Source organism: Lissotriton vulgaris, chromosome 1_2 (genome assembly GCF_964263255.1).
Source record: "Lissotriton vulgaris chromosome 1_2, aLisVul1.2, whole genome shotgun sequence".
Lineage (NCBI taxonomy): Eukaryota > Metazoa > Chordata > Amphibia > Caudata > Salamandridae > Lissotriton > Lissotriton vulgaris.
Genome location: NC_141686.1, coordinates 213991471 through 214016820, shown reverse-complemented (window position 1 = coordinate 214016820; position 25350 = coordinate 213991471). Strand labels below are relative to the sequence as shown.

General features: G+C 45.2%; 1 long non-coding RNA gene across 1 annotated transcript in view; it reads left to right on the top strand.

The window, feature by feature from the left end:
- Positions 1 to 2672: 2672 nt before the first annotated feature.
- The window catches only part of LOC147735025 (uncharacterized), an 80306-nt gene continuing 57628 nt past the window's right edge, over positions 2673 to 25350 (top strand). The window contains exons 1-2 of the long non-coding RNA XR_015307613.1: positions 2673 to 2723; positions 4139 to 4195. This is a non-coding gene — a long non-coding RNA (uncharacterized LOC147735025). The remainder of the gene's footprint in view (positions 2724 to 4138; positions 4196 to 25350) is intronic.

The window sequence follows — 25350 nt, the reverse complement described above, 5'->3', positions numbered from 1 at the left end:
AGCCGAGCCCGGTTGCAGCTTGCGGAATCCAGACCCAATGGCTGTTCCATGATAACGCGTACCATATCGGTAACTTCGGTATCGCGTTATCAAGGCATGTCGAGTAAGGTGTCATACGAATCGGGATGCTGCCCTCTCACCAATTCTGGCGACGAGGTTGGCATTCCGCCCTTCTAGAGGGACACGACATGTACGTAACTGTGAACCCCGGTTAAAGTTAACTGAAGCCTCAGCTCCACAAAATGGATGCTGCCACCACAGACACGAGTCTGACCTCCTGCTGCTGGGAGTCCTTCCAGCGAGGAGAGCTTGGACAAAGGGTTCCTGTCGAGGGCGGTGTTCGCACCGTCCCAGACAGGGTTTGTGTATTCTGGGTAGGTAGGGCTTTTGCGAGAAGGTGACTGCGGAGTGGCACCCCGGTGCTCACTACGCATCTGCCGGTTAGAACCAGTTCCAGGGGCACCAGCCCTGGCCTGGGGAAAGTCCGGCAGGGGAGAGGGGTGTAACTACCCCCCTTCCTGGTCCCACCCTTAGGGCAGGACCTAGTCATGTACCCACCCCTTTCTTTAGAATAAAGGCCGGAGCGGGGACCCTTCCAAATTAGATCATCTTTGAATCAAGAACTACTTTCTACGAAAGGACATTCGAGACTCTTCTCAAGATTTCTCCCTTGTGACTAAGGAGTAGTCACCCTGCATCAGCGGGCACCATCTAAGAACTCTGCGGTTTGCTGCAAGTCCTTCCTCAAGGATCCGACGGACCAGCTCGACGAGAACCGGCTTCCCTGGCACCTCTGACCTCTACCCACGTCATCAGCTCAGCTGTGATCGGTGGGTGCGACGAGACCTCGAGGGACCGGCCATCATCAGAACCTGCACGCTCTTAACCAGCACGACCATCGAAGCAATTCTCTGGTGAGTGCTCTGGGGTCCGAGAAGCCCCGACCCTGAGCCGCTCCAGCACCGAAGTGCAGTCTCCCAGCATCTCCACGATCTGCGTGGGGCCCTTCTGCTCGCTGCTCAGCACGTTGTCTGGTCACTAGCCGCTGGCTTGTGCCCTTCTGTGACGACATCCGGAAATCAACACTGCTGGTCTGGTTGCTCCAGACTGGCCCTTGCTTCCATCTTTGCGAGAAGCACCCCGGACCCTCCTGGTCCACTCAAGACGCCATCTTAAGGCCCACCACGTGGCCCTGAGATCTGCCAAGGCTTGTTGCCCCATCCTGGGCCCAGCGACGCCGACAGCATCATCCTTCGTGGGACAGCTCGCACCTCCACCGTGGTCGCCGACAACGCCTCCTGGTCCGTGAGACTGCAGAGCCTAGCGTCGCCCACTCACCTGGTCGAGGTGACGGCCAACCGGTGCCTTCCTGGTACCCTCTGACTACTGGCGCTAGTAGTACGAACTTGGTCCCCTCTGCTTTCAGGTATCATCAATCTCTGATCCAGGCTTGGATCTCTACGAACTATTCATCACTGGTCGCCGGCCAGCAACTCCTTTTCTTCCGGCTCCTGGCTCGTCAGCGAAGACCCCAACGCCTGTAAGACTTGTGCAGCCGCAGCCCTCGTGGCTAGGTAACTTCGGCATTTCGGTGCCTGCATAGCCTCCTTACTCTAGGGTCCCGAGTCCCTCGCTTCCGACTTGCCTTATCGGGTCCGCCCGAGACCTCTAAACTTTCCGTGTCCTCGGACACTTGTTTTAAATTGTGCACTTGAAGTATTTTCCTAAGAGATTTGGTTTGTGCTTAGTACCCTGTCCTCATAAAGAGTACAGGGCTGTTGTGAATCTTAATAAATATCCTGTTTATTTTCATAACACTTGTGTGGTGTCCTTTCACTTGGTGTTCAAGGGGTACATGTGTGGTAAACAGCTGGCTTAACACGCCCTCTCGAGTCTTTAGCCTTAGACTGCTCGTATCCACGCTACTAGGATAGCTTGTCTTTAGGTTGACTTACAACCAATCATCATAAGGGTCGTTTGGAACGATACATAGCAGTCGCTAGAATAGCGAACGCTGCATATCGGGCCAACTTCTCACAGGAGGGCAGGCCAATCTCACCACACACACTCAGAGCGCGCACGCCCTTTACACTGGGCCACAGTGCTAAAGTGCGCAGAGGCCAAAAACGACCAATATCAGGTCACAGAAAAGGCAAAAAGTTTAGGGGTGAACCTGCCAAAAGGGCCAAGTCCAACACAGGTAAAAGTAAAATAATAAACAGAATAGATAGAAAAGAAATAGGAAATCATTAGCCATTAAACAGTGAAAATATTTAAAAGCAGCACCAATCAAGTGATACAGGGAAGTTAATAATTTACAAATGTTTGCCAGTAAGAGAAGATGAAAGAGTGTTTGTGAAGAAGAGATATATTAAAAGCAAGGTACTTTGTGTGATAAAGCAATAAAGTATGTGATATCGCCAGCATTGACAGTCAAGATAGTTATTAATTGCAAATAGTTTTGGAGTTTAGAGTCAGTAGTGGCTGGGCTAATTAGGTCATTGAGTTGGTAGAAATGCTATAGATGCTGAATTGAATCGTTGCTTCCTTTTTTACTTTCCTTCTCGTGCTTATAACTTATACAATTCATGAATCTTCGCTGTAGGCAATTCAGATGGTGATTGGTATCCTGCAGATTTTTCTAGGGAGCCTTTCTCTGCGCACTTCCCCAAACATATTCAATCTTCACTTTTACCGGAGTGTCATTCTGGACATCTATCTTTGTAAGTATGATTTTTTTTAAGAAAGGCACTTAACTTTGGGCAGTTTTATAACTTTATTTACAGCATTGTCTGTGGGAAATACCTTGCGTCATGGGTGAGGGAGGGAGTCACATGGATAGTGTCTACCCCAAACTGAGGATTGATAACACTGAGGATTGATAACACTGGTAACTGGTCAACTCACCTAGGGATAAATATAGGCACCTTGCGTACCAGATAAAATTTACTTAGAAAAGGATTGTGTTTTGTTTGTTTCAAAGCAGATTTCTTAGGACCAGAATGACATTCACTGTTAGACCTGGCCGGACTTTGACCCGGTCCAGCACGACCAGATAACTGTATTTGGTGCTTTGTCCTTTTAGGTACTATTTTACACTTTATTCTTTAAAAATTCATGACTCCAGTTTACTGATTGGATGTTTGAAGTTTTGGTCTTGTTTTATTTATTACATTTTGTTCTATTTTTCTAACCAGGTGCGGAATGTTTTGTGTGGTGTGTTCACTGTTCTACTGTTTGAAATGCACAAACACTTTACCTCTAAGTTAAGCCTGTCTGGTCTGTGCAAATCTGCCAGGAAGTTGAGCTCAGGTTCATTAGTGGGTTGCTTGTGCCTCACCCTGACAAGGATTGTGGTTGCTGCTTCACCAGTGCTCGCACCCAAGTCAACCAGTAACCAAGTTTCTCACATTCACTGTACACTGGGTATGTTCTTGCGTACGGTGAGACAGGAACCTGAGAGGGGATGAACCTCATTCATGAATGTGGACATGCTAGTACATAATTCTGGGTAGTGGCCAAATCCCATATGGAAGGACTAAGCATATTGAATTCCAGACTCTGTGTTTGAAAACACTGGAACTATGAAACTTAAGGATTTCCACTTACTTATGACTGGGCTCTCTGGGCTGCTATTTCTCCAAATGGCAACCTACCAAGCCTATGGTAACAGAGAAATAATCACATCTAAGGATTTATTTTTAAAGGTATTTTATTACAGTCAATGAGTTAGTTTTCTGCTAGATAAATTGAGAATTTATTATACTGCTTTTTAATATATAACATAACATATAAAATAACATGTATGATTGGTGTCATGGAGCTGAAATACCACATGTTCATGTTAGTTATTATATAGAAGGGGGGTGAAGAAATAAATATTTTTCATATTTTACTTTACTATAATAATACTGTATTATTAGTGATCGCAGTGAATTCAGTCAGAGCATACAAACATGTCACTTTTTTGAAGACCTGGTTCATCATTCTGAGAGGCTCTTATTTTGGGCTCTTATGCTGCAACTCCTAACCAGAGTACAAATAAGTAAAAACTAGTTGTAGAGCAGTTGGTATTGGTTCCTATTTCTTATAAATGCTTTGTTGCAATGTAATGAAAATTATTGTCTCTTCTTTATAGTATATCATCTCTGGAGCATTATCTGTCGCCACAGAAAGAAATGGCACCCGGAACCTGGTGAGTTAAATTATGTACTAGACCTTGCCCTTAGTACAAATGTGGGTGTCCTGGTTCCACATGGACATTTTGCAGAGACGTGAAGGATTTCTCTAGTCATTTGCAAGTATCTTAGGTACGGGTGTTCAGATTCAGATAGAGACTGGATGCAGCACTGCAGCCAACAAAGTTTATTCCCTCCTTTGCTCAGTAATGGATGAGTAATATCTGTGGCTGCAGATTGCCCGCTTCAGGCACTTTGTGTACGTGGACTACGATGCACTTTATTTTATTTTTTTATTTTATTTTTTTTATTTTGAAAGTTTTATATAGCACGAACAAGATCTTTGCAGATATCAGAGCGCTTTACAAAGCGGGGCATACAAACAGTAGAGTGAATAACAGACATTAGGTATAGCGTAGTTGTAGGTAATAAGTGGGGTAGGGTAGGTACATGAGGGAGCATAGTAAAACAGGTACATCAATAATGCACATAGTACAAATAGGTGTGAGCATAGACAGTCAGGTAAGTCAATAATACGAATCATCGAAGGGAACGAACAGATAATACAGATCGGTGACTTTAAGAATCCACGTTAATAGATCAAGTGTATTTAGCTATGAGGATAGCTTTTACTTCTTTCTTTAAAAGTGCGATGGAGGGGATGAGTCTGGTTTCAGGAGGGAGTGAGTTCCAGATCCTGGGTGCCATTCCTGAGAAGGAGCGTTTATAAGTTTTTTTTCCTTCCGGAATCTTCGAGGTTTTAGCAGAAGATTGTTTGTGCCTCTAGTGTTTCTAGAACCGCCAGAGATTGTCAGCTTCTGGGTGAGGTATCCAGGTGAGCTCAGGTGTACAGCCTTGTGTGTCATGCAGGCGATTTTCAGATGTATTCTGGCTTCAAAAGGCAGCCAGTTCAGAGATTTCAAGTCAGGGGAGATATGCGAGTGTTTTTTTGACCCAGTGATGAGTCTCGCTGCAGCGTTTAGAGAAGCTCTTAGGGGTGCAGTAGTAGTTAGAGGGAGCCCGCAGAGGGCGATGCTGCCGTATTCTATTCGAGGGATGACTGGTGCTTGTACTGCAGTTTGGAAGTCTTTGGCTGGGAGAAAGGGTTTAAGTTTCCTCAGGGTATTGATTTGGTAGTTCGCTCCTTTAGTTGCCTTGCTGATATGTTGCTGCATATTGAGATTGGTGTTGAGTGTTATGCCTAAAGATTTTGCTGAGTCCACGATGGTGGGTTGGACATTGAGTGCAGTTAGGTGTTTAAGCCAAATAAGGGTGGTAGAGATCTTCGCGGGAGGTGAGATCAGAAGGAACTCTGTTTTCAGAGCATTGAGTTTGAGATGATTATCTGCAAGCCAGGATTGGGTGCTTCTGATCGTTGAGTTCAGGAGTACAATGTCTTTGGGGGATTGTAATTTGAGATATAGTTGGGTGTCATCGGCGTACATGTGAAAGAGTACTTTGGATGCTTGTAGCAAGGTGGTGAGAGGTTCCATAACTAGGTTGAACAACGTTGGGGATAGGGAGGATCCTTGGGGGACGCCTAACGATACAGGTATTGGCGAGGACATCAGGTTGTTGTTCTTGAATTTCTGCGTCCTGTTGTGTAGAAAGGAAGTGAACCACTTGAGAACAGTCCCAGATAGACCCATTCTTGTGTTTAAAAGTTCGAGTAAATTCTCATGTTTAACTGTGTCGAATGCTGAGGAGAGATCAAGAAGGATGAGGAGGAAGGTATCATTTTGATCTAGGATGTGAAGGGCGTCGTCAATTATGTGAGTCATAGCAGTTTCTGTACAGTGTCCTGCTCGGAAGCCTGATTGATGAGGGTTGAGAAGATCAAACTGATCAATGTGTTTAGTCAATTGTAGTCGTGCGCAATTTTCCAAGAGTTTGGCTAGAGTGGGAATATTGGTAATGAGACGGTAGTTGTTCAGGTCAGATGGGTCGGCTGTAGGTTTCTTTAGTAAAGGTGTGACTTGTCCAACTTTGAGGGAGTCAGGGATGGTTCCCTGTTGAAGTGAGCTGTTGATAATTTTAGTCCAGAGTGGAAGGAGCAACGGGGTGAAGTCTTTGACAGCGTTAGCAGGTCCGTGAGGTGATTGGATGGTTTCAAGGTGCTGAGCAATTTGCCAATTTCTTCTACAGATTAGGCGTCAAAAGATGACCATGTAGCATTGTTTTTTGATTCAGTGGGTGCTTTGCAGTGAGGTTTGGAGTAAAGGCTTCCGTCAATGAGGAGATCACTCTTTATGTTATCAGTTTTTTGGATAAAGAAAGCAGCGAAGTCTTCACATTATTGAGGTCATGGCGTTTAGATAGTGGTCCGTCAAGGATTTGACGTTCGTAGCGCCGGTAGGAGGTCACCGCTGTTCGGGGGTAGGGATTCCGGGTTCACTTTTTTCAGGTCTTATTTCCAGACCTTAGGCTTGGAGGATTGAACCGTGTTGAATTTGATTTTTTCATTGATGAAGAAAGTGACAATATGATGATCTGACCAGTCACAAGGTTGAATAGACTCAAGTTGGATAGCGTCCTCTTTGGAGATGATAAGGTCGAGGATAGAGCCTTTCTCGTGGGTCGGGCTGTTGCATAATTGTGTGAGGTCAAGGGCGTGGAGGACATTTTTAAGACTATTTACCAACGCATCATTGTGATTGTTCCAGTGGAGGTTGAAGTCACCAAGGTATATTTGGGTGAGCTGTCGTCCGGAATTGGTAGAGATCATATCCATGATTTGTTGGGCGAAGGTGAGGTTGTCCCTGGGTGGGTGTTAGATGCCGTGAAGAGAGCATATCGGTTTGCCCTCACTGATGATATCGAGGCAGATGTATTCACAGGAAGTTGGGGAGGGTAGGGCAGGTGCGGTGACTTTCAGCACAGAGAGGTTGTTCCTGTACATGCATGCGATTCCACCACCTTTCTTGCCAGACCTGTCAAGTCTGATGATGTGGTAGTTTGGGGGAACCAGAATGTCCATTATAGGTGTAGAAGATTCGGTTAGCCAGGTTTCAGTCATGATGATTAGGTCAAGGTCCAATGTTAGGACGAGATCAGCGATGGCTGAGGAGTGTCTAGAGGCCGATCTGCAGTTGAGGAGAGTGCATTTGAGACGGGGTGTGTCAGGGGATGTAGAGGTTTCTAGAGTGAGAGGGACTTTTCTAAGGTTATTAGGGACGGAGATTCTGTTTAGTGTGGGGGTTCTACGGGGATTTGAGTGTATGGTGGGAATGGAGAGGTGTGTGGCGGTTGTGTGGTATAGGGGAGCTGGGTCGTATGAACGGGGATTTGAGTGTATCGTGGGAATGGAGAGGTGAGTGGCGGTTGTGTGGTATAGGGGAGCTGGGTCGTATGAGCGGAGGAGGGTGAGTGTGTCGAGGTCCGAAAGAGGGTTGCAAGGGCGACGGGGGCGGTTGTTGCGATTGTGGACCGGGATTGCGGTCCAGTGTGGGGGTTGTAGAGTGGGAGAGTCATCCGGAAGGGTGGGGGGCAAGTTGGGAGGGGGGTGGTGGTGAGTGAGGTGTCTGGGGTGTGTGAGGAGTAGTTCTTTGATGGTGTGCATGTCTTCTTTGAGCTGGATGAGGGTGAACATAATCTTGTCCTGCGTGGGATAAGTGTTGGAGTTGGGGATGGAAATCATCGGTGAGTGACTGACCTGAGAATTAGCGTGCGGGTGCGAGGGTGGGTTGATGTTCGTGCAGGGCTCCGTGGCGTCGGTGTACGGGTTGGTGTTAGAGAGGAGAGAGGGGTTGGGAGGGATGGGTGTGGATGAGGTAGGGAGGATGTTAGTGGTGTTGATGAGGGCATTGGTGGCAGGCGGAGGGAGCCGGGTGGAGGTTGAGTGTATGTTAGTGGTGATGGGGGAGCATGTAGGGTAGTGGGGGCTGAGAGTTGGGGGGGAAATGGGATTGGAGATGGTCCTGTTGCGGGGAGGGGGAGTTCAATTAATGGATGTGGTGTGCTCTGCGTGGTTAGTTAGGGGGTGGTAGTGGGGACTGAGAATGGGGGGGATAAAGGGTGGGATTTGTCGTTATGCGTGTCGTTCTGGTGCTGAACTAGGATAGAGGGGTTGTGGGTGGGAGCTGTGATGTCAGGGGAGAGAGGAATGGGAGAGGTATGAATGGGGGTCCAAGGGTTGGTGGTAGGGGAGCGGCTGTTGTATGAAGGGGAGAGATTTGTGTCTGTGATTAAGGAGTGTGGGGTGGTTACGGCAGGTGGGTGATTGACAAGGGTGCTGGGGGTAGTGGTGAGATGCGTGTCGTTCTGGTGCTGAGCTGGGTTAGAAGGGTTGTGGGTGGGGGCTGGGAAGTCAGGGGTGATAGTACTGGAGGAGATATGTGTGGAGGTCCGAGGATTGGAGAGGTGCTCTTTGAAAGTGGGGAACAGGTTGTCTAGTAATTCCAGGTTCCTGTCTGTGGATTGAATTAGGACAATCCCGTTATTGTAGATAGTAATTGGTGGTTCTGCCTGGGAAGAGTTGGGATGGTGTAATGGAGAGAGTCAGGCCATGAGCGGATTTCCTGGTGGTGGAGACGGTGACTAGGGTGAGAAACGCTTTTCTCCATTGAGCTCTGCGTGTAGTGTGGAAGATTATAACGATGTTCAGGGATCCATTGACCGGTGAGAAGTAGGTGTCGGCAAAGGGGGTTTCAGGGTGGGACCTCAGGAAGTTGTGTTTAAAGCGTTTAGCGGCTTTTTTTGTGAGTGAGGAAGGGTAGTTGATTTTATATGTGTGCTTGCCGATGGGATCCATGTTGGGATGGCGGTATAGGTGGATATGAGAGGGTGAACGATAGTGATACACATGTGCAAACAAATGCAAACAGTAAGTTACATGGAACAAAAGTGACACTAGTGAGTAGCCAAAATAACCAAAATATAAGAGGTAGCAATCGGTGCATTCCAGGAATAAAGAGTGAAATGGGTGCAGCTTACAAAAATGTACAAAATATATGAGGTAGCAATCAGTGCATTACCGGCATAAAAGTGAAATGGGTGCAGCTTACAGAAAGGTGCAGTATACAAGCAGAAGTATAATACTGATGATATACTGGAACAAAATACAGGTGCAAACAAAAAGCTACATGAGTCAAAAATGACACTAGTGAGCAGCCAGAAATATATGAGGTAGCGATTGGTGCATTACAAGTGAAGAAAAAGTGAAATGGGTGCAGGTTAGATAGTGAGAATGACTAGTTCATGATGGCCGCCAAAGAGAGAGAGAGACCAGTCTAAAATGGCCGCCAAATAGGGGAGATAGAGACGATAGTCCTCCGTTAGTTGTTGTTGCTTTAAGAACAGGGAAGGGCAGTTTCAGTTTCTATTTGAGCAAGCCCAGTTCCTAGCTTGCTGGGAGGGAGTCTTATCTCTATTTTGGTGGTCTTGTGTGGAGGAGTTAAGTTGAGGAGCCTCGTGGGCATCGGAGGTACAGGAGGGGATTTATTGCTACAGTTTTATGACCCCAGCCATTTTGAACAAAGGAGGTTTTTAAAAAATGTGTACAATCGAGTAGGGTAAATAAATACCTTTTTGTAAATTCTGCTGAGCGAGCACGTTGATGTTGCCAGCTAAGTGATGCATTTATCAAGGTCTAGCCAAAATGAACACAGCTGCAGTGTGCAACGACTACTGGCAGTTTGATGTGCGTGCATGGCCAGGTTGAAGTAATACTGCAAAATCTTTGTGTCTTTATGTGATTTCTGCTCAGTAGTTATGTTGATGTTGACAGCAGAGTTTTGCAGGCATCAGAGGTCTAGCCAGAGTGTGCACAACTGCGGTGACTATCGATTTCTTGCAAGTGGAAACCAACGTTTGCAGTTCTGCTCCCAGGGTCTCAGTAGTAGCAGGGGGTCCGCAGGGTTGCGTCGTCAGGGTCTGAGGCTTCTCGCCGTAGCAGTCAGCAGGGCCGAGTGAGTTGTCAGGTACACGCCGTCAGGGTCTGAGGATTCTCGCGGCAGCAGGCAGCTGCGGGCTGATCCTCAACGAGACAATGCGGATTGTAGCAGCGCACATAGAAGGCTTTTATTCAACAGCTGAGTTCCATTGTTGCATTTTGCAATATTCTCTTTCTAAAAAAACTCCTTTCCCACAGATGACATTGCGGACCATATTTAGAATTCAGCAGACAGGATACTCTGTCAAAACTGGTGGCTATCCCACTGCCATATTGAAAGCGCCATAGGATACACTGTACTACAGAGGGACGGGACATCTGCCAAAATGACACTTAGGCCATTCGTCATATTCCAACACCATCACTGCACATTCCAGGGTATATCTGTCAATCTGCCTTTTGTGAAACAAAATTGATTATAGTACTCTTGGCTTCCGACTGAATTCCAAGAGTAAGCCAGGAGTAAGTCAGAATGTAGCATAGCTTAAGAACTTCAGTGGAGGACGTCTCCGGTAATAGTAAAAATCAATCTTTATGTTAGCAGGGTATGTCCAGTTTCCAAATGACAACTGTCATTGACCATCATAAATATATAGCCCAGCTTATATCCAAAAGATGCCCCCAAATACCCGCAGAATACCAACCCCCCCACAACATTATCTGAAAGTGGGCACAAGAGTAAAACGCGGTTTACACTCTTGTTTACCTCAAATATTAACACGCGGTGCACGGCTGAGCACGAGCATGACTTAGGAATGCTGCCGGCTGAGCACGAGCATGACTTAGGAATGCTGCACTCTTGTATACAACCCATCTTCTCCCTTTACATTTTTTTTCCTTTTTTGTTTTTTACATAAGTACAAAGTCTTAACATTTTACAGGAGGACGTCTTGACCTTGAACCCCTGAAACTGCCCTTAGTCACTACCAAATGACCATGTAAAACCAGATCACAGTGTGAATTACCAAAACCATAATTTCCTTTTACAACAAGAAATACATTTGTAGCACAATCATCAGATCATGTGATTTAATTCCTAAATAGCAAGACACTGCTGAGATTCCACACAGTACCACCCTCAAAACCTACAGAATTCCTAAAGACCTGAATGACACGCACAGGATCCAACCATTCAGCACATCCCTTACCCATCATTATACCTTTCATTAACCACACATCTCAGTCACATACACAACTTGTTTCCCAGGCACACCCATTTTTACTTGAGATCCTCTTTCATTTTCCTTTTATACACTTCCATTTTCTCACAAATTTCTTTGAAATCTACTTCAGCAAGATCACAACACAATGATTTCTTGTCTCTTAACCACCATGGGACCAAATTAGTGTTCGGTTTACGTCCCCTCAACAATTCAAAGGCCTCACCAACAGAACAGTAACAGAAAAAAACAAGGTTCTGTTTTTCAACAACATAGACGGCAAAGCATTCTTCCAGTTCAAACAGCCTTTTACTGCCAATTGGGTGGCTTCTTTAGCCACATGATTGAGCCTTTCTACTTGGTCATTTTCATTTGGGTGGAAAACAGCAATTCTCTTGTGAACCACACCAAACTTTTAGAAGTACTTCTCCATCTGTTCTCCATCTGTTTGCGGACAAACTGGGGCCCATTGTCAGACACAAGTTCCTGGGGAATGTCCTTTCTACAAATTATCTCATCCAAAAACATTATGACTGCTTCAGAAGTAACATCCCTCACCATCTTGATCTCTGACCATTTAAAGAAGTATTCTATCAGAAAAATACCATAAGACTCTTGTCTAGGTAGGACAGCAAATGGACCAATGATATCTAATTCTATCTTGTGCCAAGGTGCTACGGGCAACCCTACAGGTTGAGGGTCAGAAATTAAGGCTTTGGCTGAGTTGTCACTATTAGCACATTCATCACATAATCTCACGTGATGCTCCACAAAAGAGTCAATGCTCGGCCACCAAAAATTAACTTTAATATGACTTCTCGTAGCTGAAATACCAAAATTCTCCTCATGAGCAATTTCAACAATAGCTCTCCCTAGGTTAAAAGGAGGAACAAACTTGTCAACCCGTACAATTATATTATTTTCCACTGCCAGTTGCTCACGTACCTTGAAAACAATTCATTAAACCACAGGCGATTTTCCTCTCCCTAGTCCAATCCTCCAAAATAAATTGTTTCACCTTGATAAGTTCCACTATCTGTTCCCATTTCTTCATGTCACCTGTTGTCCTCCTCAACTGGAAAACCAGAACAAAGTAAATGATTATCCTCGGGAGTGAACAACACTTCACAATCATCTACCTCCTACTTATCATAGTCTTCAATAGGTAAAGGTAATCTGGACATGCAATCAGCATGTACATTGTTTTTACCAGGCTTTATTCTATCTTGTACTGGAAATTTAGTAACTTTGAAGCTAATCTGGCTAGCCTAGCAGACATGGTATGACCGCCACCAGGTGCTAATTTGTGTACAAGAGGTTTGTGATCAGTTTTAAAAGTGAACCTAGTACTCCCACAATAAAACGTAAAATGTTCAGTGCCCCACACACAAGCTAATATCTCTCTTTCAATCACTGAATAATTTTTCTCTGCTTCACGCAACGCTCTAGACTCATATGCCACAATTCATTCATGTCCATGTTCCTGCTGCATCAGCACTCAACCTAAGCCACATTTGCTAGCATCAACCATTATACTGCAATGCTTTCCAATTGAAAAGATTTTAAGCAAGAAGCATTTCAAGGTGTCAAAAACAGTAGACATAACCATTCAAGTTTAGAATTTCTTTTAGTAAACATCTTAAAGGATACACAACAGCAGCATAATTTTGGATAAACTCCGTCAATCCCAGAAAAGCCACCAACTGTTTCTTATAAGAACCACAGCACCGAGACCGCCCTGATCGCAGCCACCGATGACATCCGAGCACTGCTTGACAACAGAGAAACTGCAGCCCTCATCCTCCTAGACCTCTCCGCGGCCTTCGACACGGTCTGCCACCGTACACTAGTGCAGCGACTCAGCAACGTCGGAATCCAGGAGAAGGCACTGGAGTGGATCACCTCCTTCCTCGACGGAAGGACACAGAGAGTTCGCCTCCCCCCGTTCAGATCAGAAGCCACCGAAGTCATCTGCGGCGTTCCTCAAGGCTCCTCGCTCAGTCCAACCCACTTCAACGTCTACATGAGCCCCCTCGCAGACATCGAACGCCAGCGCAACCTCAACATCAACTCCTACGCTGACGACACCCAGCTGATCCTCTCCCTCACCAACGACCCCGCCACCGCCAGAGCCAACCTTCGCGAAGGGATGAAAGAGGTAGCCGAATGGATGAAGAACAGTCGCCTGAAACTGAACTCGGACAAGACGGAAGTCCTCATCCTGGGATCCTCACCCTCCGCCTGGGACGACTCCTGGTGGCCCACCGCCCTAGGCAGCGCACCCAAACCAACAGACCACGCACACAACCTGGGCTTCATCCTGGACTCCTCCCTCTCCATGAGCAGACAAGTCAACGCCGTCTCCTCGTCGTGCTTCAACATCCTGCGCATGCTACGTAAGATCTTCCGGTGGATCCCCACCGAGACCAGGAAGACGGTCACCCAGGCCCTCGTCGCCAGCCGTCTGGACTACGGCAACTCCCGCTACGCAGGAACCACCGCCAAACTTCAAAAGAGACTTCGGCGGATCCAGAACGCCTCAGCACGACTCATCCTGGACATCCCCCGTCGCAGCCACATCTCCGAACACCTGAGAGACCTGCACTGGCTCCCGCTCAACAAGAGAATCACCTTCCGTCTCCTCACCCACGCTCACAAAGCCCTACACAACCAAGGACCAGGATACCCCAACAGCCGCCTCAACTTCTACGCTCTCAAACGCCAGCTTCGATCGACCGGCCACGCCCTCGCCGCCGTCCCCCGCATCCGAAGAGCCACCACAGGGGGATGGTCCTTCTCCTACCTCGCCGCCAAGACATGGAACTCCCTCCCGACCCACCTCCGCCTGACCCAGGACCACCTCGCCTTCAGGAAGCAGCTCAAGACCTGGCTTTTCGAGCAGTAGCGGACCCCCCTCCCCGAGCGCCTTGAGACACTCTGGGTGAGTAGTGCGCTATATAAATGCTTTGATTGATTGATTGATATGTAGGTTCTGAATGCTTCCTAATGTTTTCTACAATACTTTTTTTGGTTTAATACCAGTTCCACTGATGCAATGTCCTAAGTATTCTACCTCTTTTTTTCTACATTTATCTGAGCGTAAAGCCAATCCCTTGAATGTTAATGCAGCCAAAACATTGTCGCAAGTTACAGTATTTGTTCCTCTACATCTTTCCCAAATACCAATATGTCAATGTTCGAGGCATGTGGGCTGCTGAATTCATATCTGTGCATAGATCGCCGCCTAGTGTTGGGTCCGGATGATCGCACATTGTTGTCCTGGAAGAGTCTTCGAAGTATCACAAGATAGGTGGCTCCTCCCCTGGACTACAGTGCGCATGGGCATCGACTCCATCCTCAGATTGGTTTTTTCCGCCATTGGGTTCGGATGTATATTGGTTCACTCTAGTCGAAATCGATATAAAACTTTCCTAAGGTTTAAAGGCCTTTAGCTTTTCGTCGGTATAGTCTTGCGTTCGGTGCCCGATTGTTCCAGCTCAGTTCCGAGCCGGATTCCAGAGAGCCGCGTGCTTTCGACGCTGAAGGCCCAGTCGACGCCAGAGACGTAATCGACGGACCATCATGGGACGGAGTCCGTTCAAGAGATGTCCTGTGTGCAACTGTAAGTATCCCCACATCGACGTCCACCCGGTGTGCAACAAGTGTCTCTCACCGGATCATGATGAAGCCAGCTGCATGGCTTGTTCCCATTTTTGATCCAAGAAGACTCTTCTGCATCGTCGCGCTGCACGCCAGGAGGCCCAGCAGACTGCACCGGCGCCTGTGGACATATTCGATGACGGGGATGATTAAGGAGCTGACCGGGAAGTTCATGAGAACCTGTCGAATCCCGCGTCGGAGGCGGACTACAACTACGACGCGGATGTTGAAATGCTCGACGCAGAAGAAGTCGTCGACGAGGTAGGAGACCTTGTTCCGTTGATTGCCAAGACTGGTACTGCTTTTCTGTAAGAAGGCCCAAATTCCTTCTTCACCGCTATTTGTTCTCTGACTAGATCCCAAATCTTTGGAATCCAGACAGGCTTTGCTGGGGCTGGTGGTGCCTCGTCAGTGGTAGCTGGCTGTTGCTTTAACTTTATGTTGCTTAAGGATTTTCTTGTTTCATTCAAGTCCTGTAAAACAGCCAAACGGTCTTTGATGTCAAAGTCTTTATTCTTATCTTCTACCACTGATACCTGACTATCTAAGTCCTGAATGTGCATTCTAGTTCCGAACAATAGTTCGTACGGGCTGAAACCCATCACCCGAACCTAATACCTTCGCTGTTATAGATTGTTTTATGTCCCGTTTTTTTCTTTCCACTACACTGTTCCCTTCGGGGTGTGATGGACAAGAGTATCGCAAGCCAATGCCCATGCTGGCCATGGCCTCCTTATAAGCTCGAGAGCTGAAAGCAGGACCCTGGTCAGAATGGTACATGGCAATTGCGTATGTGCCGATACAGACTCGCAGATCTTTTATAACCGTTCTGGCGTCAGCCGAGCGCTGGGGCCACATTTTTTAAATGGATTTTGTCTTAATGATATACAATGGGACGCGTTTCTCTTGTTTGATTGCGCGGATAGATCGCCTTATGCTTTCTATTCGTGTTCCTGACACTACACTGGCCGGTACTCCACTGCGATCTCTGTTGCAGTCTTCACAATTTTTCACAAAATCATGAATATCTACTCCCATTCCCGGCCACCAGTACTCTGATTGTAATTCTTTCAGAGAGTCCCTGATTGTTTGGTGTCTTGGACCTTCACCCATGTGTGCGTCTGCTATTAATAACTTTCTCCGGTTCATGTTTGGAATTACCCTATCTCCCACTCCAGGGATTCGAGCAAAAGGAACGGAGTTTGCATCAATTACGTATGCATAATTGAGTGGATAGTTCACGGATAGTGCTGCACAGTCACCTTTTACGGACGTTTTTACTGCCAGTATGGTTTCCCCGTCTATATATTTTTCTGAACGCTTCTTTGAGGCTATGGAAGCCGGTTTAGTGACTTCCGCTGTGGCTGTATTAGCCAATGAATTGCCTGCAACGTGAACGCCATCACGTTGATGACTCAGAGTGTGTATCACGTGAGTCTTTTGTAGTTCTTTCTGTAAAAGAACTACCTGTTTCCAAAGCATTTTATGCTTTATTGTGGCACCTGTGTCATCTTTGTAGTCGTTTTTAATCCAGCTCTGCAACTTATTATTGTAAGAGTTGACGCAAAAATGCGAATCGCACACGATTAGTGTCGGGAATTCACGTTCTGCATTTTCAAGCGCCATCTTTAAAGATCTGATTTCAGCTCGCTGAGCCGAACAGTTCCTCACTGATTCAGTTTTTGTTATTTTTGGTCTGAATTTACCGCACAGCCAGCGACTTTTGACAATCGCGCAAGCTGCATCGTAGGATTTCTTCTCTACGTTGAAATGCTGTACAAATCTATCTGTATAGATTATACAGGAGTATTGTTGGAGAGGCAGAATTTCGATTGGCAGAGGATATTCTTCCTCATAAGTCAAATCATTCAGTATTTCCAGTTGCGGGGCGAAATAGTATTTCACATCTTCCGCTCCAAGAGAATTTACACACTGTATCCATTTCGGATCCAGTGACACTAGGCAGGTTTACTGGGCTGAATAGCGCCTCGAAGGCGGATTCCGCTGTGAGGATATTGATCCTTCTGCCATGTGCTAGTTCTCGTTCATTCGCTAATGCAGTTTCTACTGCTTTCACGGTTTTTTCTGTGGGACTGAAGTTTTTTCTGCTTGTGTGTACAAGTGTGGTTTGTGAGCTATTTCTCCCTCATTAGAGGTCAGGTACGTGAATCCGCATCTTCCTGGGATGACTCGGATTACAAGATCGCGTGTGTTACTACGTGTATCTAATTTTGTTTTTGCTAACATGTCTGTTTGAAGTGATCTCAAAATTTCTGTATGTTTTTGAGTCAGAGTGATTGGTATAAAATCAGGTTTAATTAGTTCGTAGAGAGGTTTACCCCTCTCCGCATAATTTAGAATGTAAGTTCTTCCGAAATTCAGGAAGCCTAGAATCGATTGTAAATTCTTCAGCGTTTTTGGTGCTTGGAGCACAGCGCTCTTCTCTAGGAAGTTGTCCGCTAGGCTTTTCCCTCCACTTGATAATTCGTATCCTAAAAATAATACTGTCAGATGGGCAATTCGGGACTTTTTAAAGTTGGATTTGTAACCCTCTGCTGCGAACCCAAGTATTATGGTGTTCGCTTTTTTCAAGTGAGTCTCCAAGTCGTCGTCTGTGAGATAGATATCATCTACATAAGATAATGCCTCATCATCATACATTTGTAGTAACTCTGTTACTCTGGCTGAAAATAGTCCTGGGCTATTCTTGAATCCCTGTGGGAGCCTACAGAAATTTTTCTGTGACCCCATTACTGAGAAAGCGGTCAAGTATCTGCTTTCTGGTGCAATATTTTGACAAAAGAAACCATTTGATATGTCTAATGTCGTTTTATATTTTTTCCTAACTATGTTATTCATTAGTGCAGCACTATGCGAATTCTGTACTGCAAATGTTTTGCAACTTGCGTTAAGGTGTCTGTAATCCAAAACGAGACGATATGAATTGTCTGGTTTGGAGACAGGAAACAAAGGATTGTTCATTTGAGAGGTGCATGTTTCAATCACCCCCTGGTATTCAAGTTGATCTAAAATCTCCCTGACTTGTTTTTTAGCTTCTTGCTTAATAGGATACTGCCTTTGTGCAGTCGGTTGACCTTTTAACTGCATTTTGTGAGGAGGATAATCCTCATCCCATCCTACATGATTTTTATATAATGCTGGTGCCTGGGCTACTACCCATTTCCTTGCATATATATATTTAGTGTGAATCGGAATGTGATTCGAGAAGGCAGGCATAATCATTTATTCGCCACAAGGGCACTGACAAACTCTGGGGGCCAATCCTTTTCAGCTAACAGAATGTCATAGCCTTTTGAGAGTTTATCCCAAAATAGACCCTTTATTTTCCTAGTCTTATTACCCTCTATACGCAGTGTTATTTCGTATATCTTATGGGGCTCGCTAACTCTGGTGTCGGCAGTTTCTACTTGAATGTATTCATTCGTGTCCACTGTCTCCAGATGACTCATCAGGATCTTGCGAGGTATGGTGATTTCTGCTGCACTGTCTAGCATTGTCTGTGCCCACTCCCCGTTTTTCAACTGTGTCCTCAGTATTCTCGGCATGTTCGATTACTCTAATACTGGCTACCTTCTTTCTTGGAAATTGAGATTTTTTACTCTGAGCAGGTTCCTTGTCTTTGGACTTGGTGTGCTCTCCTGGGTCTGACCGTCCTCTTCTTTCCGATTTCTGCGAAAAAGATCGAGAGGGACGTGTATCAATACTTTGATATCTATCAGGCTTCTTCAAATTATCCCTATTTCTAAGGTTATATCTTTTCTCAGAGGGCTCCCTCTGGGGAGACTGGTGTTCTCAAGTCGGAGTTCTTTCCCTCTGTCGAGGAGACCTTCCTCTGGACTGGAAAACTTTTTCTTTGTGAGTGGATTGTTTATTTCCATCCCAGCTCTTTTTAGGAGTGTTTGAATTATTTTTAATAAATCATTTTTCAGGATTTTCGAGCAGTTGGGGCTTTACTGGTTTTCCACCCAAGCTGTCTCTACCTAGTTCTTCATAACATTTTTCTATAATTCTGGCAAGCTCAATTGGTTGATCTGTTATATCTGTTTCCTTCAACTTCTGGCGGATCGCCACAGATGCTGCTTCTCCTTTTATATTGGCTAGTAATATAGCCGAGACCTGCTTGAAGTCTTTCAGTAATTTCATACCAAGAGTTAAAGCAGGTTCTGGACCGTATTCATTCTGAATCTGTTTTAGCACTTCTGGTATTACTGCCATTGACGGAACACCATGTGTTTTTGTGTAAATGGAAGCAAAGACTGTACCCCAAGTGTCACAGTCCTCCACGTGTGGTGGGACCCCCATTGGAAGGCAGATAGTCAGAATCCTGTGTTTCTCAATAGGGGTAGTATTCGGAAATACTGCCTCTATTTGAGTAATTTTCTGCGCTAACCAGAAAGGAATTTGTTCCTGTTTTATGGGTGTTTTACCAAGACATGATTGTATTTTCTGTGGTGTAATTTTATTAGTGTTCCCCTGATGAGGGGTCAGCTGTGGGACATTAACAGCTGTTTGGACTGTAGCAGTCCGCATTACATATTGGACTAATTGTCTATGTATTTTATTAATGTTTTTAGCTGTGCTAAAAGTTCTTCTCTAGACATTTTTGCAATGTCTGGATGTGGTGTGTAGCTGGCTAGAACCGGCCATGTTGCTCCTGGTCTACCTAGTGGACCGAGCCTGGTAATATGATCATTGTGTTTTAGGGCGCCTTTAAACCAGAGCAGATGCTCTTGGAATTTTAATGGAATTTCAATCTCCTCGAAAGGAGCGTACTCTTCCGGTGGATCCACTATTTTGTAATAGTGGAACTCGTGTGTTGCGGTGTTTGCCGCTGGAAATTTTTTCCAAGAATAGAATACCTCTGTCTGCCGATATTCGTGTGCCTCTATCACGAAGACGACTGTGCCACCTTGTGTGGTCAGTCCATTGTCTATAAGTTTTAACGTTATAGATTTTCTTAAATGTACCAGAATTATTATTGCACCCGGTTCATTAATTTCATCGGGACTCTGCTGAGTCGCATTTACTGCACCCCCATTGGTTCCGTTCTCAGTGTCTGACATTTTATTGTCAGAAATGTTTTTTGCAGAGCAGGTCTCCAAGGAGACAAAGATTAGGTGCACAATATTTTGGAACACTGTATCCTTCAACGTTGAATAAACCAGAGCTTTACATAGGAATCTCTTCCTACTGAGTTTGGGCAGATTTTAACCTTTCACCCACTCCAGGCGTCTATTGGAGTATTTACGATAGAAAGGGGTCTGTGTGAAAAATGCACGACTGAGTTACTCTAACGTCTTGCGTTAGTTTTATCGCCTTACCAAACGTTGGGCGCCATGTAGTGTAGTTCCTATTTTCCCAGTAGGCCCTGCGCATTGGAATAACATAAACAGTAGTATAGACGTAGAAGTGCGGTCTTCCAGGTCTCTACTGACTATGCTAAACTTAATTGGGTTTGTTACCAACTAGCTCAGAGGTCATTGGAAACTTTCTTGACTGAATAGGAAGTGATCAGCTTCCCTGGTACAGACAAGAAGGGATTCAGTTTTCCAACAACCGCATAAACATGACAACTTTGCTCCTTAGAATAAGAGTCAATCTCTAGAGTCGTGTGAAACAATAGACAGTTATTTTACTCAGTCAGTTGTGCAGATTACTTTCACCAAGATGCTGAGAAATAGAGAGACTGGCGTTTTCAATAAAAAGGTATTATTTATTGAACAGTCTTTCTTCTCATGCAAGAGAAATTAATTGCCACAATTGCAAGACTAGTTATTATAAAAAGTGCGTACAGTAAAATGAGGATTGCGAAATAATACTGTAAAACCATTGATATGGTTTCTTAGCCATTCAATGGTTAAAATTAATAAAATATATACATTCATATATACATTTGACTAACGTACTCAACTGGTGCTTCTAACTACACCTACCCCAGTGTACCTGACCTAAGCCAAATACTTGGGAGGGAGTAAGTAAGTAGCAGTTTTAGTTAAGTTGGTTTTGCCAAGGTTTGCTTCAAGAATTCTCTCTAAGGGTTTAGTCAACACCATACCTCTGGAATAGAATGTTGGAGGTCTTGTATCTCCTTCCAGGACTCGATATCCCAGTCACTCGCAAGAGTAGGCTGGAAACGCCGGAGCTGGATTTTCTCGGCAGGAGAAAAGACAGCGTCTCTCTCAGCGCGTCGAGGAGGAGGAGGGGCAGCGTCCGTGGGCAGCTTGTATCTGCTGGGCTCTGTAAGGGACAGCTGTTCTGCTCCTGTATTCACCACACCATCGCTATCATCTATGTCGTTGAGGCAGCGTTTGCTTAAGGCAACGTTGGTAATATTTATACCTGAAAGGTGCCTTGTTTGACGTACGTTTTTGGACATAAGACGTCAATAAAGATGTTACTAGGAAGTGATCGTCTCTCAGTGCTCATTAGAGTTCTATTACTAATCAAAACATAGCAAGCGGGGCTTTCCCAGGTTGCTGAGGTTTCATCTTGTTGAAGAAGTCGGAGTGTAATCTAGGAATCTTAGATAGTGGCTTCTGCTGTGTCATTTGCTCTAATGAGCTGCAGAGGAAGCGATTCTGAAATGTGGCTCTGATCGTGTTGGACCAAAGACGAGTTTCTGAAATATCACTCTTGATCGTTTATGCCATTCTAGGGGTACAAATGGATTATAGCCGTATAGGAGCATAAGGTCACAGTATTGATCGGGGTCCTAGATTAGAACGCGACAACACCACAGAAACAGTTGCGTTTATACGCCCATTACTGATACTGATAGTGAATTAAGTTAAAATTGGAAACATGGAGAAAATGTAGTGAACTGTTCAACATTTTTCCTTATAATAAGAAAAATTATATAAAAACAATAACTAGGCCCCTACCAAAACTACAGGCACCACAGTACATTTTGAAAATTAAATAAAATAACAAATAAATGCTAGTGCATGCCCTCTATCAAACAAACAACACCCTTATACAACAGTTTTTTAACTTACTTGTGTTATCACTTAAACAAAGTCCTCAAATCCAATGGTGTAAATGCAGCAGACAAATAGAGGGATTCTTCCAGCTCATAATCCAACTGAGAGCCTGCTGGAAAGGAACCTGAAGTTGGAGTCTCCGGGGCACTTCTTCCTTGTTGGAAAAAAAAGTAAAATGAAAAAAGTGCTCCTCACTCAAAAAACCAACATGAACGGTTTAGCTGCTTCTCAAGGAGAGAATCTTCTCCAAGTTCAAGCCGCGGTCAATTGCGCTCAATCGCTCTTGCCTACAACACAAAAGAAGTGCTGGAAGTTATTGGCGGGGACTGAAGCCATATTAGTGGCCGCAAAATCTTGCGGGGGCTCATGGGCAGCTAGAAAATCTTGTGGGCGCTCGCGACCTCCCGGGAAGTGTCATCACGCACCCCACTTGCAGAAAACCTACATTACAAGTGCGCCAAAGGAAAAAAATCTCTGCTCTTTTGTGGAGTGTGGAGTTTATCAGTAACTCCCCGTTCCATTCGGAACTCGGAGTTGCTGAATTCCACAAACTCTGTGAATGGCGTTTTACACCCAGGCCTACTCCCCACAAACACCAGACGCAAAGTCACCCAGGCTCTCATCACCAATAAACTGTACTACGCCAATTCACTATAAACCAGTTTCTTAAAACCAGCTCCTACAAAGACTCCAGACTACCCAGAATCCTGCTGCCAGACTCATCCTTGACATCCCCCTCAGTACACACTCTGTGCCCACCTCAGAGAGCTACACAGTGTACCCATCCAGAACGGCTGCAAATTTAAACTGCTCACCCACACCTGCAAAGCCATCCACAATGCCAGGTTTGCCTACCTCAACTGTAGCCTTAACTTCCACCATCCAACTAGGCATCTGCATTCAACCACACTGCCTTTGATAGCTACTATGTATCTGCAGAAGAAGTAGTTATGAATTAACAATAAAGGGTAAGCTTTTTGATCCCAGTTATTTAGTAGCGATGGGAAAACCCTAACTAAATATTATAGTTCACCGAAACAGAGTAAATTATAACTGCCATACATTATTACACCCCTTAGACCTGGACTCAAATACACAGGGTACTAAAGGACAAGCATCTTGCATGTGATCCAGCTACGGTTTAAGTATGTTTTATTTGGAAGTTTATTCCAATAAAAGCAACCAAACATGAGAGGTGTTGGGGTATCTTATTTAGTAGTACCAAGGTAACATGATGCCACCAGTTCTAGAATGTAAGGAGTGGAAGCAGGGAGTGGCAGTTGGGAGGTGCATTGGAGGCGGGAGGACGCTTGCTCTCCATAAAAACATACCTTACTTCTAGATGCATGTGTCTTTCCTACAAATTGGCCTCAACTGGGAGCCTGCAGTTCCATTCCTGTCCTGAACGTCCGGGATGCCTACTCGGAGGAGAGGATGTAGTGATCGTAATATTGCAGGCACTCCATACAGGTATTTTGTAGAACTCCAAGAGTGGATGTCCCTGGTACTGTCGAGCATGATTGCTACACACCGACAAACTACAGTAGGAAATCATATTTTGGAGGAGCGCAGGACCGGTGGGGAGTGCGAGGTCATGAAGGCGAGTGCAAGATCATGAAGGCATTGCTTGCAGGGCACAAGTCCTAAAAAAAAAAGTGGGGTGACGCTCCAAGTTAGGTGGTGTCACAGGAAGTGACGTCACGAAAGGTAGTCCCCTCTTATTACAGGGAGACCCACTTCACTTGGGGGGGCCACGTTAACGCACTGTGGAATGTAGCGTCATTCTCTGATCAGCAGTTTATAGAACATCCCTTCCTTCGATACAATGCCATCCAGGTCTGATTTCTCACAGGCTATCAGGGGCCTGACATCACTTACTAAATGCGAGTTGCCAACTCGCTACTTGCGCACCACGCGTCCTAGTACACAGAAGCGCTGGTAATCAAATCCACATAATCATGTGCTGTTGCAGGGATTCTGCTCCTACACAGAATTGTGCACAGAGACCCAGGACCTCAGTGAATTGTGGTGGACAGAAAAACTCACCTCAGTACCTAGAAAGCCTAATCAGCCAGCATCAGTGTCACATTAGCTCTTCGTCCTGTAGCAAAGGAACCAATGATTAGACAGCCCAGAACATGCGACTTAGGTTATACTCAGGAATGGTGGGAGGAAAGAACACTCTTTCGTTATACTCTCATACCACGCCACAACAGGAGTAAAAAAGAGACACAGGAAAGGTTAAAATATTTATTTTAATAACATGCTCTAAGATGCAATATCTTTGCTAACATAAGCAGGCATATGATTAGAAATAATATGATCAGCATTGTTACAATTCCATAAAACACAAAAGGAGAAATCCTATTACAATGATGGTGAAAATAGGTATCATAGCGCCTAGTTTATCACCCTCCCTAGCTAGGACTATGGGGCATATTACCAAGGGTGGCGATATTGAATTATCGCCGCTTTAGCGGCCGTTTTAGGCTGCTAAGCGACGATAATTCCATCGCCCTATTACCAAGCTGTTGCTAACACCAGTTAGCGACAGCTTGTAGGCGATAGCGAGCGGTTTGGGGGCCGCTTTGCATGTCAGCGATATTTATCGCTAATGACATGCAAAGTGGGCGTACCAAACTGTTAGCGACTGAAAGTAGTCGCTAACATCGCTATCGCCTATTACCAAGAAAGGCGAAGCGATGGAAATATTCGCGCTAAGCGCGAATATCGCCAAACGCTAACACCTGCAAATACCAGTTCTTAGCCATGTTATCCAATGGCAGGTGGATAACATGGCTAACAGCATTTGCACGCTAATGCGTGAACACCGCTGGTTTTCCAGCGATATTCACGCTAACGCCTGCAATATTATCGCTTTTGAGATAAATGTCGGTAATATTATCTCAGCGATAATATTGGACGAAGCGCGGTGTTAAAAAAACTAACGCTAAACTCAGCGATAAATATTGCTAACTATTGGTAAAATGTCTCCATGTTTTATAATATATAGAAGGTTTCTTAGGCTTTTGTGGGGGACCCCATACCTCTAGGATCAGCAGGAGTAAATCACATCAGGATCTGCAAAAGCTCTTTCTCCCTGGAAACTGAATTCTTCCAAGTGTCTGAAATCATGCTTACAGTGTAATATTAAAGGCGCCATAATCTCCGTTGGCATGCAGCTGCATGTATGTAATGTCTAAAACGTGAACCGATCAGTTTGAACAACAGCTACCTTGTTATAATGTCCTTGGAGGCTTTAGCACTCACTGTGCAGTCTAAAGTCGCAATGTAAGTCTAGGGATGCCGAAAACAAGCCATTCTCATCTGAAGCAATTCACGCAGCCTAATTTACTACAACAGTTATATGGAGTGTGGTGTGCAAAAACATCAAAAGGTAAAATGGCGTTTAAACTTCTAATAAGCCTATGCTAACATAGCAATGTGAGCAAACGAGGCTT